We start from the raw sequence: 14,759 nt of genomic DNA on the forward strand, positions 1-14,759 counted from the left end.
ACAAATGTTTCAGATTAAGAGCCTAGTTAAGGAAGAACATGTTGTACTGATTATGTCAGGTTAAATAGGCAACAACATTTTTTTTTTTTTTTTTTTACCGCAATGTTGAAGAGAAAAATCAGCACGGCGTAGCCAACCACAGACACATAGAACGTCACATCATCCTGGAGCCAACAGCTGATCAGACCGGGATGGAGGAGGAGAAGAGAAGAAGAAGAGAAGATGTAGTGAGACCGGGAAGTTTGTGCATAAGCAGATGGAGGGAGGTGGAGAGAGAGGGGGAAAGATAATCAGTCAGTAACTCTCATTCGAGCAACTGTCTTCTAAGTAGGTCTTACATTTTGAAATGGCAGATATCTCATTTTGGAATAAAATCAGTTTCCATGTCTCAGTTAATGCTGCGACATGTGCAGAGGATGATGACAAAACTCACAAGTCCTCAGAGTTGTCCAGTGGCTCCATGTGAGCCTGGCTGTCTGAGTAGATATGACTGCCATAGGCCTCTCTGTTCACGATGAGCACCAGGACACAGGTCAGCAGAGGAATACCTGCAGGGATAGTTAAAACATTTTTATATCTGTTTGATGGTGGGACTGTCCTGTAGCTGGAGGGTCACAGATTTGATGCATGGACACCCAATGTCTCTCCATCGTCTCTAAAATTCACTGGAAAAAATAATAGAGCCAGGGTACAAGCCAACGAAGACCATTAGAAGTTGAAAGCTTCAACAGCTCATTAAAAATAACTTTAAGGGTATGTTTAAGATGCTGCCACTCTTGCAATGACTGGACAAACAATGTCTGGTTAATCGTCCGATTTGCATTATGCCACATCTATTTTGTGTGCTTATAGCGCCCCCTAGTGGTCAATTTTGAATGAAAATTTCAGGGTATTTTTCAGGTGTTTTTGTGGACATACCTTGAAAGTTTTGTGATAATTAGAAAAACAATTTCTTGATTTATAGTCTCATTTGTGTCTGATTTGGAATTATAGTGCCCCTAGTGGTCAAACTTTCAGGATATGTTTCAGGTCGCCACACCCCTTTTGAAGTTCATTGGTCAATATCTTGAAAAAGAAATAGAAAGATATCAACAAGCCTTATGCAACTTTTGATAAGCTTGGTCCAGTGATGATCAACAGCAAATTTGGAAGCAGTCAGACTTATTGTCTAGAAGCGGGCATCAAAGATGTTTTTTTCAAAAAAAATTAAAAATGGCAGAAAATCCAGAGTGGCGGAGACAAATTTGTAGAGTGAGGTCTGTGCCAAAAAGCCTATTATCACAAATACCTCAGTTACCTTTCTCATATTGATTGAAGTTAGATTGCCCAAAAAAACACTATCTGGCTGAATCACACTTGATTAGCTTTAACTGTGAAATTTGCAACATATATCACATTGATTTGCATTGTAATGTGTTGTATTTCCTTGTACAGCCTGGGCCAGCCTCAACAGTAAATAGTGATCATTTGAACCGAAATGTCTCTGTGTTTACATATTTTTGTGGTATAAACATGACTTAAGTTTGTTTTTTTTTTTGTTTTGGACATTCTCTGTTTTTTCAGTGTGCGGGTTCCACTGTTTTCTGAATGCATGGCTCACCCCATCCCAGAGCGCAGAACTTGAGGATATAAGAGGGCACGTAGACATTGAAGACTTTGACAAGGGCAAAATACATGTTGACCGCCTCTAATCCCATCCAGGTAAACGAGGCCAGCAGGAAATAGTGCAGAGTGGCCGCTACAGCCACACACAGGCCATACAGACCCCAGGAGGACAGCCAGGAGTTGACCAGGAATGTCAGCTTCAAGCCCAACAGGGCCAGAGAGAGGTTGATCAGGATCTGAGAGGGGTAATCTCTACGAAGCTTCCTGAGAGAGACAGAGAGACACGGGTGAGGGAGGACTGGGGAAAGGGGGGACATAGAGAGCACAAGATTTAACAACTGTGACCTCAAATAAAAAGTACAATGAATAGATTTTCATAAAGCTAATTGTTCAGAATTAGGTACAATGGTTGGATAGGAAATTATTTTTTGTTAAAGGCACTGTGTATGGTATAGTTATAACATCAGTAAGTCATTAGGACACTGATTTTGAGACAGAAAAATTACATGGAACAAATTAGAAAAACACTGATCAGCATCTACCCAGAATTTTACACTGTATCACCAGGGTGGATTTCATGGGAAAGCTGCTGGATTGCATTACAGCAGCGGTTCTCTATCTTTTTGGTTCATGACCTCTTAAAACAAACCAATGCCTGCGCGTGCCCTCCTCCACAGATTTGCATGTAGGGTGTAAACAGTTCAGCCAAAGAAATTTTGCTCTCGAGCTTGTTTCCTTAATGATAATAGGCCCAGAAGCTAGACATTGTGCAGCATTTCAGAATAAAGAAGCAAAAGCTAGAGACATGTCAGACAGTTTCTCACAATGGCGAATGGTGAAACGAGTGAAAGACAAATGGAGACACATTCAACATACTTGTCCTCTTCTTTTCTATCCTCCTCAGTAAAACAAAAGAGAAAACCATTTAGGGGAAGAGCAAAACCTCTCTGACAGAAAGCAACAGGGTTTTGGGGAAATCTTGCCTCTGAGAAACATTTAAACTAACACTACCACTGGCAAGAGAGAGAGGCTGCCAATCATCTCAACCATAATCTTTTTTTCAGTAATTACATCAAGGGGTGACAGTTAATTTGATATCGATGTTTTAGAATGACATGTGTTGCACCTTTAACTGGTGTTGACAAATTGCAGGTTTCAAAGTATAGAATTACCACATAAGATGCAGGCAAAAAAAAATACAAAATTTAACCTCACATGTAATGCATACAAGATGCACTGTTTGTTTGTCAGTGGACTGAACATACACACGCAGCAAGTAGATATTCAAAGTCATAGCAGTTTTCCTGGCTAGCAGCATTGGTGTGATAATCTCTAACCCTGGACCCAGATCCTCTGACTGAATCCAAATTCCAGCTGGACTGCGGCGGATCAAGTTTACATGAGGATGTTTTACTTGGAGTACAAGTCGGTCAGACCTGCTAACAAGCGCCCGAGCTCCGTGCACAGGCACAGTCAGTGTGTGACAAGTGGAAGACAAGTGGAATCCCGAGCCAGCGGTGTGAGTCTTACTCAAAGGCTGTGTATGTGAGAACGGTGACTCCCAGGAAGAGTGAGGACACTCCACAGCCCACATAGGTGAGAATGGTCAGAGTCTGCTCATTAGCTGGGTCTATCTGAGTCCTGGAGACATCCTTGACACACACACACACACACACACACACACACACACACACATATGTTTTCAGTGTGCCAGCAACAGCTCTTAAAGTTGCACAAAACATAGTATATTGTAACAGTAAGTAGCACTTCAACTACTGCTATTACTACTACTGCTGCTGCTACCACCATCACTACCATGTCTACTACTATTACTACTTTGCAGCCACTACCATTTACTGGTACTGATGATAATAATTTAGCCCTTTTTTAAGCCAGGATCAAGGAGTGCTCTCCAGTTAAAAAACAAACAAAAAAAAGTTGTCACGTACCAATAAAACTCCAAAGTGTGTGAGGTGATTGCACAGACAAGTCGTGTAATTAGAGCTGCTGTTGTGTTTTCTGCAGCCGAAACCGTCCCAGCCTCCATGGCCATCTGGACAGTGACACACACACATTCACGTCATCAGCCTCGCTGAATTCATCCTGTTTGCATAAGACTGCCTGTTAACGTCATCACGATTTCAATTAGGACCTACTGTTTTTGTTGAAGTTCCAGTACACACACTGCACCTCCTTGTTCAGCTTCAACACAGAGGGAAATATTTGTGTTGAGTAAAGGCTACCGCTATTTTATTCATCAATTCATTCATGAAGTTCTTATTTCAATATGCAGCTGGTCTATCTCCATCAATTATTAGCCTCAGAGTATTTTTAAATGACAACTGGTCCTACTGTGTTGGGTATGAGATGGTGGAGTGTGACCTGGATGTCCTCAGATAGGTCTTGGATCGGTGAGCTGGCGTTGGTCACACTGGCTGACACCACAAAGGTGTTCAGGATCCGCCCATATTTGCTCCCCTGAAAATAATAAGAAAATGGCTTTTTATTTTATTACTTATTTATATTTGTTATTACATTAAATCATTTCCAGGCAAAAATGTTTCTATGTGCCCTCATCTTCCCATCACAAATACTTATCCCTCTATGTGAAGACAGTGGAGACTTGCGCGTCACATTTTCTTATTGAGATCATATTCCACCCCCGTAATGACTCCTTCACAAGATGTAATTTATCCCTTTATGTTTGAATTAACAGAACATACTATACCACAGAACCTAAACAAACCACAAGAATAACAATAGACAAGATAAAGTCTTTACTGGTACTGCTAATATCTAGGATTTTGTATTAATAAAAAATTTGGACAATTTTATGTCTGAGCTAAAAGAAATAATACGTGCATCACCTCAAACATTGCTTACTTGAGTGTTGTGAATTATAAAAGAATAATGTGAGCACATTCCCACAAATTTGAATACATCTGAATGAAAAATACACATACTTGTTGCCATAATACTACAGTTGCACCAGATTTCTCCCGGTTACAAGAGTCTCTGAGTGTAAATGTCTGAATGTGTTTTCCCTGCAAAGGTAATGATGCTTAATAACCCACTAAGTATACTGAGATCTATTTATACTGACGAATGGTTTCACCATTCCAAAAAAAAAAAAAGTGTGTTGTTTGTACTTGTTTTGTTTTGTATTATTTTTCAGAAAAGATTCACGCTCTGAAAACCCAGCTTGTACCTTGAAGAGCGTGCGGATGCCGTAGAACTGGAACTGGACTCTGGGCAGGCTGTGGCTCGGGCTGTGCTGTGGGAAGCTGTGCTGCAGGGCCGACGGCAGAGAGATGAAGGCTACCGTCCCACTGAATGGATCTGTGTTGATGAAAATCTGCCACACACACACACACACACACACACTCAGATTTAATAGCAGGTGTTGAACTCTGGGGTCAGCATGTGTATTATAATTTACAACACTGGTCAAAGTGATTTTATGGTTGTGTCATCTGTTGGTTCATATCAGAATAAAACAGACTGAGAGTTTGATTGATAGGAGTTTATCACTGACATTAGAAAGTTTGACTGCAATAAAGTAGAATAGAAAATGAATTTGTTTGCACAGAACAAAACATTAATTTCAGCCACGTCTGACTAACTATGACTGCTATTTCCCACACTTTGTATTGTTATCTCAAGATTATTTTGTGTTTTGTACTATTTTGCTCTGTGCCATTATTTTGTATTAAAGAAAAAATACACTTTGCATGCACATCACTGTGTTAAAATAACTTACGACATTCTGTCTTTTCAGTGAAATGAACTGTGCAATTATTATCAGTTAGCCTACAAGGCTTGCCAGCCTTAAAAATGAATAAAGAGATGCTGAAAAACAAAGAACCCTCTTCTTCCTTTTCGCTACAAATACCAGGTTTTAACTACAACACACCATTACCACTTAATCTAGTGGTTCCAAAAGGAGTCAAAGTGTCAGTCTGTCCAACCATTAACTTGCAGCCTTTTCCACCGCTCTATCAATTTCATATGAACAAACTGATACACTCAACCTCTGGCTTTAAGCCTCCCTGAATAGATGAAACTCCAAAAGTTAGACTGCTGAACTGTCCCGGGAACACATCCACCACTGAGAGAGCGATGGCCGGAGCAACAAGAGTGGAGGACCCCTCGTAGCCCAACATCTTGTCTCCCACCGCCTCTGTAATGTTCAGGATCCTGGAGAGAGAGAAAAAAGTAAAGAAAAGAAGAAAAATGGTGTAAATCAAAGAGTCAATCAGATTCAGATTTCAAATTGCCTCTGCCAGCCTTACATGTTAGTAAAAGGCCCCAGGTCGCTGTCTGACTCCAGGATGTCAGAGATGATGTTGATCAGAGCCCGGCCCAGGTTTGGTGTGACCACACTGAGCTTTATGATGTCCTTCAGCTTGTTGAGAACGGTGACCAGCTCCTGGTAGCTCAGGGTGGAGTGGTCGCTCAGCAAACTCTCAATCATCTCCACCACGTCATGCGCATTCTCTGGAAATACATAACACCAGTAAAACTCATTTAAGATTTGACCTGTAGTGGCAATAATTATGCACGCTTTCTGCGCATGGAGCATTCTTTAAACTGTACAAATTTTTAAACTTGGATCTTCAACAATATAATGTGAATATGTCCTAAGTTGAAGGGACAAACCAGTGGTGACGTGGACATGGTCCAGATCAAGGATGGTTTTCACCACTAGAGGGCAGTCTTCCAGGTCTGGGGGTTTCCAGTGGGTACTGAGACATAGCTTACTGTTGAGCAGAAATTTGTTGATCAATGAATTGTTCTTTCCAGCAGACAGAACAGAGTCTTTCATAACACAGACGCCTGTCTGTGACTAACTTTCATGCATATGCTTTTGAATAATGCCCCGTTTTATTCCTTTTGTTATATTTTACAAGCTATGTGTCACTACGTGTCACTTTTCTCCTATCACTCCCTTATTTTTCATTTTTTAGGTATGTCATTACTTTTTGTGTATCCGTTTTGTGCTTTTTACGCTTTCCTTTGTCCTCACTTTTATGGACCCTGTAAAACACCTTCTAATGCTTTGTTGACAAGTGACATAAATTAAGTTTACTATAATTACAGTGACAGACAGAGGAGACATAATTACAATAAGCAGGTGTATATTACTCAGAAATATTACCCAGTCACTGGGTAATATTTAACTTATATTATCTACAAGTTCACAGGATTTACAGGGTGTTAAAAAAAAAAAAAAAAAAACGTTCCCATGTAACAAAAATCACAGGTTTGATTCCCCCAACTGCAGATATGTTTCCAACAAGAGCCATCTTACCAGATTTGCCTTGCAGCGTGAATGGATCATTAACAGATGATCTAAAGATGTTATTATGTGATCGTGGAGCAGCTGTGAGCCTATTGATCCTGGAATCACCCAGCTATTAACTCTGCTCATTAATCAGCCCAACCTCCTGATTAATGCATTTACAACAGAGCCTCCCAGCGCCCGTGAACAGCCATCCATCAGTGCACTGTGATACAGGATCAATACGCAGAGAGAGTCCCGAGTGCAGCAACGCAGCTATGTAAATACACAGACGTAATGAACACTCAAACAGGCCTGCGTTTATCAGTATGTAAACACAAATGCACGTTGAATACTGACTGTGATTGGTGTGACAAATTGTGATGAGTGTGGTACTTATTGATAACAGCCAGCAGACATACAGTATCAGCTTCACCAAATAGGTTGTAAAACAGATAATAAAGCTAAAGAGCACAGCAGGGACACAGCAAAGAGACAAGCGTCAACATACAGGAGGTACATATGATCACAAAAAACTGCTGCTGAAAGGAACAGTTCACCCAAAATACAAACAAACACATTTTCCCCACTTAAACCTTTTGTGTTTCGTGCTTCCAAGTAGTTTCTATGTGATTTGGTGAGGTTTCCAGTGAGGTCTTCCCTGCCCACCTGACTCATCAGGGGCGGATAACTACAGTTTGTGCTATTCAGACTTTGGTTTTCAGATTTATTGTTATCCTTGTGTGTAGTTTCTTTTATTTTATTGCCCTTTAGTTATTCATTTTTAACGTTTTTTAACATTTTAAGTTTTTGTTTTGTTGTTGAAACTGTTAGTCTAGCATCATTTTTGCTTGTTGGGTATTGTTTTTTTAAATTTCTGTGTTCTTTTAATCTTTTAATCTTGCTATGTGAACCACTTTGGGCTGAATGTTTGCATGAGAGGTGCTGTATGAATAAAGCTAGGGTTGGAGTTGGACTCAGAGACTGGAAACCTCACCAAACCACACCAAAGCTATCAAGATCTACAGTCTGCACTGCATGGGCATATGTGGGAAAATATCTTTTTTTTTTTTTTTTTTTATTGGTTTGTTCTCTGACCATGTAATGTCTGATGGCAGTGTTATATTCAGCCTACATGATCATACTTGTGGTTATTCAGCACTATGAAACTGTTCACTTCAGACTTTGACTTTTCTTGGACCCCGTGACCTCTGCCCAGTGCGTGCTGGGAGGCTCCAGCGCACCGCAGCCCTGCGGGGGGTTACACATGTCGAGAAAATAAGAGTTACTGATCGCTGCTCTCACCAGTGTCGGGTGGCATTGTGCAGACGGTTTCCCGGGCACGGCAGGGTGGCGTTTTTTCTTCCTGAGATGGCAGGCCACTCAAATAGACCTTTTCTAGTCTGGTGGGTGTGTGCTTTACACTTAATTTTCACTAAAGGAGGGCAACAGCAACACAGATGGTCACAGACAAAAAGACAAGGAGGGGTTGTAAGAACATTCTGATGTATAATATTTGTCTTTATTTTATTTTCTTTCTTTTATTTTAGAAAATGTTCAAGGCCATCATTACGTTTTATCTCAATTTTAGCATCTTAAGCTTTCATATTATAGAGTTTAGCATGTCACATCTCAAGTAACTCTCCATTTTATTTCCACTTTTGTCCCATGTAATGCGTTCACCTTAGCTTCACTTACAGATGCGGCTGATCTGTATGTCCTGGGTTGCCACGGCGATGGAGCTGGTGTTGTAGGGCAGCTCCAGCAGGTACCGTATCCGCTCCTCTATGTCCTGTGTGTCTTTGGGTGACATCAGCACCTGAACCTGGAAAACACAGCTCTCTCTGCACCCAGAGAATCAGAGTTTCATTAAAAAAAAAAAAAAAGACCTCCAATATTTCAATAAATGAGGCATAAAATTATTTTTTAGCCTGAAATTAAGATATGGATTACATAAAGCTCATTAGGAGTCACTATTTACATTCACACTGCAACCTTCGCTTAATCACTGATTGCAAAGTTGTCAGTGTAGTTTGGTGTTAGAGCTCTATTCTTAAGCATGCTCCCCGCTGTGGTAATATACTATAACAGCATGGTGATACAAACGCATCATGCATAAAGGAGCGAGGAGCAACTGTACAGTAATCCACCATGAGGATCAGCTTTGAACTATAGAGCCTCCAAGGTGCATGCAAACAGAGCAGAGCCAGAGCAAGTGGAGGCTGCTTGTGAACAGCAGCAGCTGCAGATCACATCAGCATACAGAGTGAAATGTGATCAGAACTGGGTCATTTTTGACATCTAGAGAGATCTGCTTGCAGATCATCTATGTTTTCAGAATACTTATAATTTAAGACATCAGAAGTTTCCCTAAGCCGATAAGTGCACCGTTTTGGAATTAAACCTTTCAATTGTATTGCATGCAACAAATAATGAGTGAAATTTAATTGAAAAGCTAAACTGCACAGTGCTGCGTTGGCCTGGATATTAATTCCCTAGTGATGCTGGAAATGGCCCAGATAAATAAAGACGCAGCATGACAAAAGCCCTGCTAGGCAGACACATAAGCTCTACTGTCTTACTGTCTGACTCCCCTGATGTCTTAATTAACCATCTTTTTTTTATTTATTTTTTTTTTTTTTCATGATCTGAATGAACTTTTATAAGCAGACACTTGAAATATCCATACCTTGAATGTCCGTGTGAGGACACCTGGGGAAAGAAATGTTGGCACATCATGGAAAATGATGGCTTCACAATGTGAAAAACAATTTTTCAATCCGTACGAAAGTATACAAGGATTAGATTGTTTTTTGTTTTGTTTGCTTTTAATATTGATATTGATGGGCCTTTACTGCATCTACATGCCACGTAATCACTACGTAAAACCTGCAATGAAGTTTTGTACTCTCTAAACATTTTTTTTTTTTATTCAGTTTTATTCAATAATTTCTCTTTCCTATGATGGTTAAAATGCTAATAGATTCACAGCCTTTTCCATCCGGACAAGAGACAAATTCTATGGGAAAAAAACTGAACCCTTGCCATTTTGGCCAGTGAAAAGGAAAGGAAATCTAATCTAATCTAAAGACATTAATATCACCACAAATATCAGCTGTTGGTGAGTTCAGTGTGAAAATATTGCTATCAGTCTTCGAAAACCCCAGATCACAGCTGCCGTGATGTTTTAACAGTCCCAAATTCCCAGGCAAGTTGTGAAAGACATCATATATTCATGTCACAGACACTCACTCTTGTATAAATACTTCATCTGTGACACTTTCAGTCTACAAAAGCTCCTCACAACTAAATTTCTTAAGACTTCATGATGTTCACTTACCCCTTCAGATGTAGAGAGGTTTGACTGCAGATTGGGATGAAGTCTGCAGGCATCAAGTGTAATCAGCACATTAAGTTTATATTACCTGCTCACTTGTTTAAGGTGTTAAATATGCTCACATGGTGTAAGTGACTGTGTAATTGCTATGCCTGAAAATAGAAAGTGTGTTGTACATACTTAGCTTTGGGAAGCAGCTGCAAGTTGAGCACTAACATCTCGTCGTTGGGTAGGCTGCTGTTGAGCTGTGAAGAGTCAGACGGCTGTCAGTGTCCTGGAGATTAAGAGGACTCATATTTTTACTGGGTTGTCCATCACCCATATGACATGATGGCAACACTTGTAGTTGGCCGTGAATTTCATGGTGTATACAAGTAGGTGTAGTAGCAAAAAACATACTTGACATTTTTTGAAATGACCCCCAAATTACATCATTTACCTCAAAATTTATTGAAACATTTACTCTTACTGTGTCACCAAACTCATTCTGAATGTTCCACATGATGCTGCAAACCAAATTTATGATTTTTTTGTTTTGTTTTGTTTTGTTTTGTTTCCCTGTGGAATGCCAATACAACTAAGCTGCACAGAACTGAAGTTGCATTCAAGTTACACAAGTAAAGACAGTCTTAAGATGCCATGATATTCAAGAAATTCCATGACCAGTGGCAACCCTGGATTCATTTTTAGGATCTAATAGATTTGAAATATTCATGTAGAATGAGTTTGGTGACTGGTTTTGGTTTTGAATAAATTTTGAGGTGAATATTGCTGTACTTTCAAAGACATTTCAAATATGTCACTCGCTAATTATCACCCACTTATCATGAAATTCGCAGCCCACTACAATGATCTACATGATCTAAAACTGCACAAGGTGGATTCTGTCTTGAGCCAGTTCCAAGCCAGAGCAGTGTCTGTCATTGTATTGTTTTGTGTGATACACACCCAGATGGAAAGGCACTGTGCTGGGTCACCGTCCCCCGTTACAGACACGTTTACCTTAACCTCAAAATACAGCTCTGCAGAGGACACAGAGACAAAACAACATGCAGAAACTCATCTCTGAGTTAATCAGACGTGCATGACTGGCCTGAGAAACAGCACAGCTTTGATGGGGAAAAATAATCATGTGACCATTGCAATATTCATCAACTGTGTTATTTCTTTACTATTGTATCAACTTAGCCTGTATGCTACAATTCATCTACAGTGGTTAAATTCAGCAAAATTCAAACAACTTCACACAAAGTATCTTTGAAAGTATGATATGAATCGAACCCTTTTAATAGACTGACCTGAGGCATTTCCAGTGGGCTCTGTGAACGGTGTGCTGGTAGAGGTGGGCCTAACTGTGGTGGTACTGGTGATCGTAATACTGGTAGTGGGTTTAGAAGTGGTGGTGCGGGAGGAAGTAGAAGGGGATGCTGTTGTTTCAGAGGTGGGGGTCGTGCCAGCAGACGACTCTGTCACCACAACTGGGGGGCCGACAGTGGGGAAAGTTTCTTGAAAAAGAGAGGAAATGGAGAAATTATTGCCCAGTGTTATCAGAGTTTAGCATTCGGCACAGGGAGCAGAAGTGGGAGGTAATCTAGACTCCCCAGTGGCAGCTAACACAGCTTTGTGCATCTTATATCAAGTAAAAATCTTCTTTTTAAAGTGTATCGATTGAATTCCATAGAAATATGACTTCATTTCAAAATACATTTCAGAGTATTTAATTATTGGAATAGACAGGAATAAAGGAAAACACACGTTGTCCTCCATACATATTGTCACCGCTGGGTGAAAACCATATTCCTAAATGTCAACTTTTCAGGAACAAGAAAAAATAGCAGTATTTTTACCTTTACCAACATGCATTTCAGATTTTTCCAAATGAGTTTTGAACAATCTGGTAAGCCCAAGTTTGAAAATTTTCCTCCGCCCACAGAGGTGTATGGAAATATGAAAATCACCAAATTTTATGTGCAAAGGTTTTCACATAACAGGACACGATATGCATTTCATCAGCCTGCTCAGAGTGCAATGATGCCTTCTCCTGCAGCGGTTTAGGACTCAGAGGCTTGCTCAAGGACACTTCAGCACTGATGGGGAGCCACTTCAGAGTGCGCTTCTTACAAAGTGGACATCAGGATCATAGAGAAGGATAAAGTGTTTCCTACCAACAGGTGTGGTGTGTATGCTGTTTGGGTCAGCGATCAGCTCGCCCAAATAGCCGTCGGGGTTTGGGTAGGCAGCCAGAAGGTCTTTGTACAGCTCTGCCTGCACAGCGGCCACATCTAAGCTGGGGATCACGTTCACATGAGCCAGGCAGTCGAACCTTCAGGGCAGACAGAGGGAGTTGGACAACGTAAGCGCTGGTGTGCTTTGTTCTGCTGTGGGGCTTTTTGATGTATTCTCATGTGATGTTTCGAGCCCTGTGACAGTGGCTTGCCTCAGAGATAGGGCTAGTTTTACCCAATTCTACAGAACATCTACAAAATAGGGTTCATGCAGACTTTACAGCAGACTTCCCCAGAGTCTGCTTGAGTGCAGACTTCAACACATAGCAAATTATTGAATAAAAACTGAAATATCATAATTAGAAACTGCAGATGGTTTACATAAATAGCACATACTCACGTTTGATACTTCCCAGTCCAAAGAAACTACAGATCAAGCTACTATCCTTTGAGTTAGGCCTGTCTTATTTTCCACAGGACTGGACAATTATGCTTTTGCAAAGGAAATCCCTCCTCCATGCACCACTGATTCGGCAATGCTTGCTGATTGACAGAGATTGCACACTTGATTTTATGTGATTAACTCTGTTGCACATTGGTTTGCTGTACATTGCTTCACTGTATTGCACATGATATCTCTGTTAGAAGGATTCAGGTTTTAAAAGTTTGTCCAAGCACGGATCCTTTGTTTGATGAATTCCACAGAGTTCTGGATCTCTGTACAAAATGTACTGCATGCATTATGTAATTTTGATCCCATGTTTGTGTACTGCTACACACATCTAGTATTGGGAGGATTACCCTCTTGAGCTATAGAGTGATCTGTCTCAGATCACCAACATATGGCCAAGCCATTATCTTTTATAATATTGAACATCAAGCGAAATAATCAACTCCAGTTGGGAAGTCAAAGTCTGTAAAGATGTGTTCAACGACATCCTACCTGTTAGTAATGGAGCTAGCCCACCGCTCCTGAGGAATGAAAGACATGAGACACAATCCAACTGCAACTTTTTATGACAAAAATACATTAAACAATAGTATTTTAGCCACACAGATCATATCCATCAGCTAAACTCTCCATGATAAAAATCAGTCTCATGTTAACTTACCAGGTGATTGTCATGAAATATGTCTCCAAGGCTGTCTTCAGTGTTAGACCTGTGTTGGAGATCACAGAGACCTAATCTGTTTACTGTTGGCCAGCTTCCCTCTCATTACACAGAGTATAGTATCACTACAAAGGTAGGCTAAGTTCATGTGAACAAAAGTGACCCTGTCAAGCATGGTACAATAAAATGCATTTTGCATTATGTCAGTGTGCTAAAGTGAAATCTGTTCCTGCTGTACCTGGTCGGCTCAAACACAGACACTCTGTTTAAATACATGTTGGGCGGCAGCACCTTTCTGAGCTACAGGGACAACACACAGCAGAGAGAAGCATTACAGACATTAAGACACATAGATGCAACCAATTAAAATGCTTGATCTCACATCTCTATACCACTAATGCTAGAGAGTATATTTAAAGTGCATGTAGCACCTGATAATGTTATAAATGCCACATATTGTAATGACTTTTCCAAATAAAGTGTCACTATGATATGGGTTGAAAATACAGTCAAATCCTGTAATATATGGCTGGATAATGTAAAAAATAGAACATTAACCTGCAATTATTATTTCATGCTGAATGTAACATATTTTAAATGATAATTAAAATATACAGGCCTCACAAAGTCACAATTGATAAATGTATTGTTATACTACACAATCCTGTACTTTATTATGTACATAGAGTTTATTATGGACTATAGTTGGGCCAGTAGGGTCACTGGCAATGTTAAAATTTCCTGTATAGTGCTGGGCCCACCCATTCAATTTATACAGCAGCATGTTAACATTGTGAAGTGATAACACTACATAGCAGTAACTGCACTGGTGCCCTGCATCAGGCAACTCAATCTCACTTTAGTGGCACCATGTGGCAGCAAGAGATAACTGAGTTTCTGGATGTTTTCAGGATTAGATTACCCACACATAACATGTAAAGTGACATCAGTAAATCCCACAGTATCTTTTATCTCAGTGAACAGGTGGCCGTGATGAAATACAAAAAAAGGCAGCAGCTTCACCTAATCCAGATTTCTCTGCACAGAGCAGCGGCTCACAGTCTGTATTTTACTCACAGTTTCAGTTTGTCAGTTTAACTCCCAGTAACCTTAAAATACACCAAAAGTAACATGTCTATTGCATCACAGAAAGCATGCTTCCCAGCCACCCAAATTGCTATATAAATATTATATATTTT

The sequence above is a fragment of the Myripristis murdjan genome, chromosome 14 (genome assembly GCF_902150065.1).
Source record: "Myripristis murdjan chromosome 14, fMyrMur1.1, whole genome shotgun sequence".
NCBI lineage: Eukaryota > Metazoa > Chordata > Actinopteri > Holocentriformes > Holocentridae > Myripristis > Myripristis murdjan.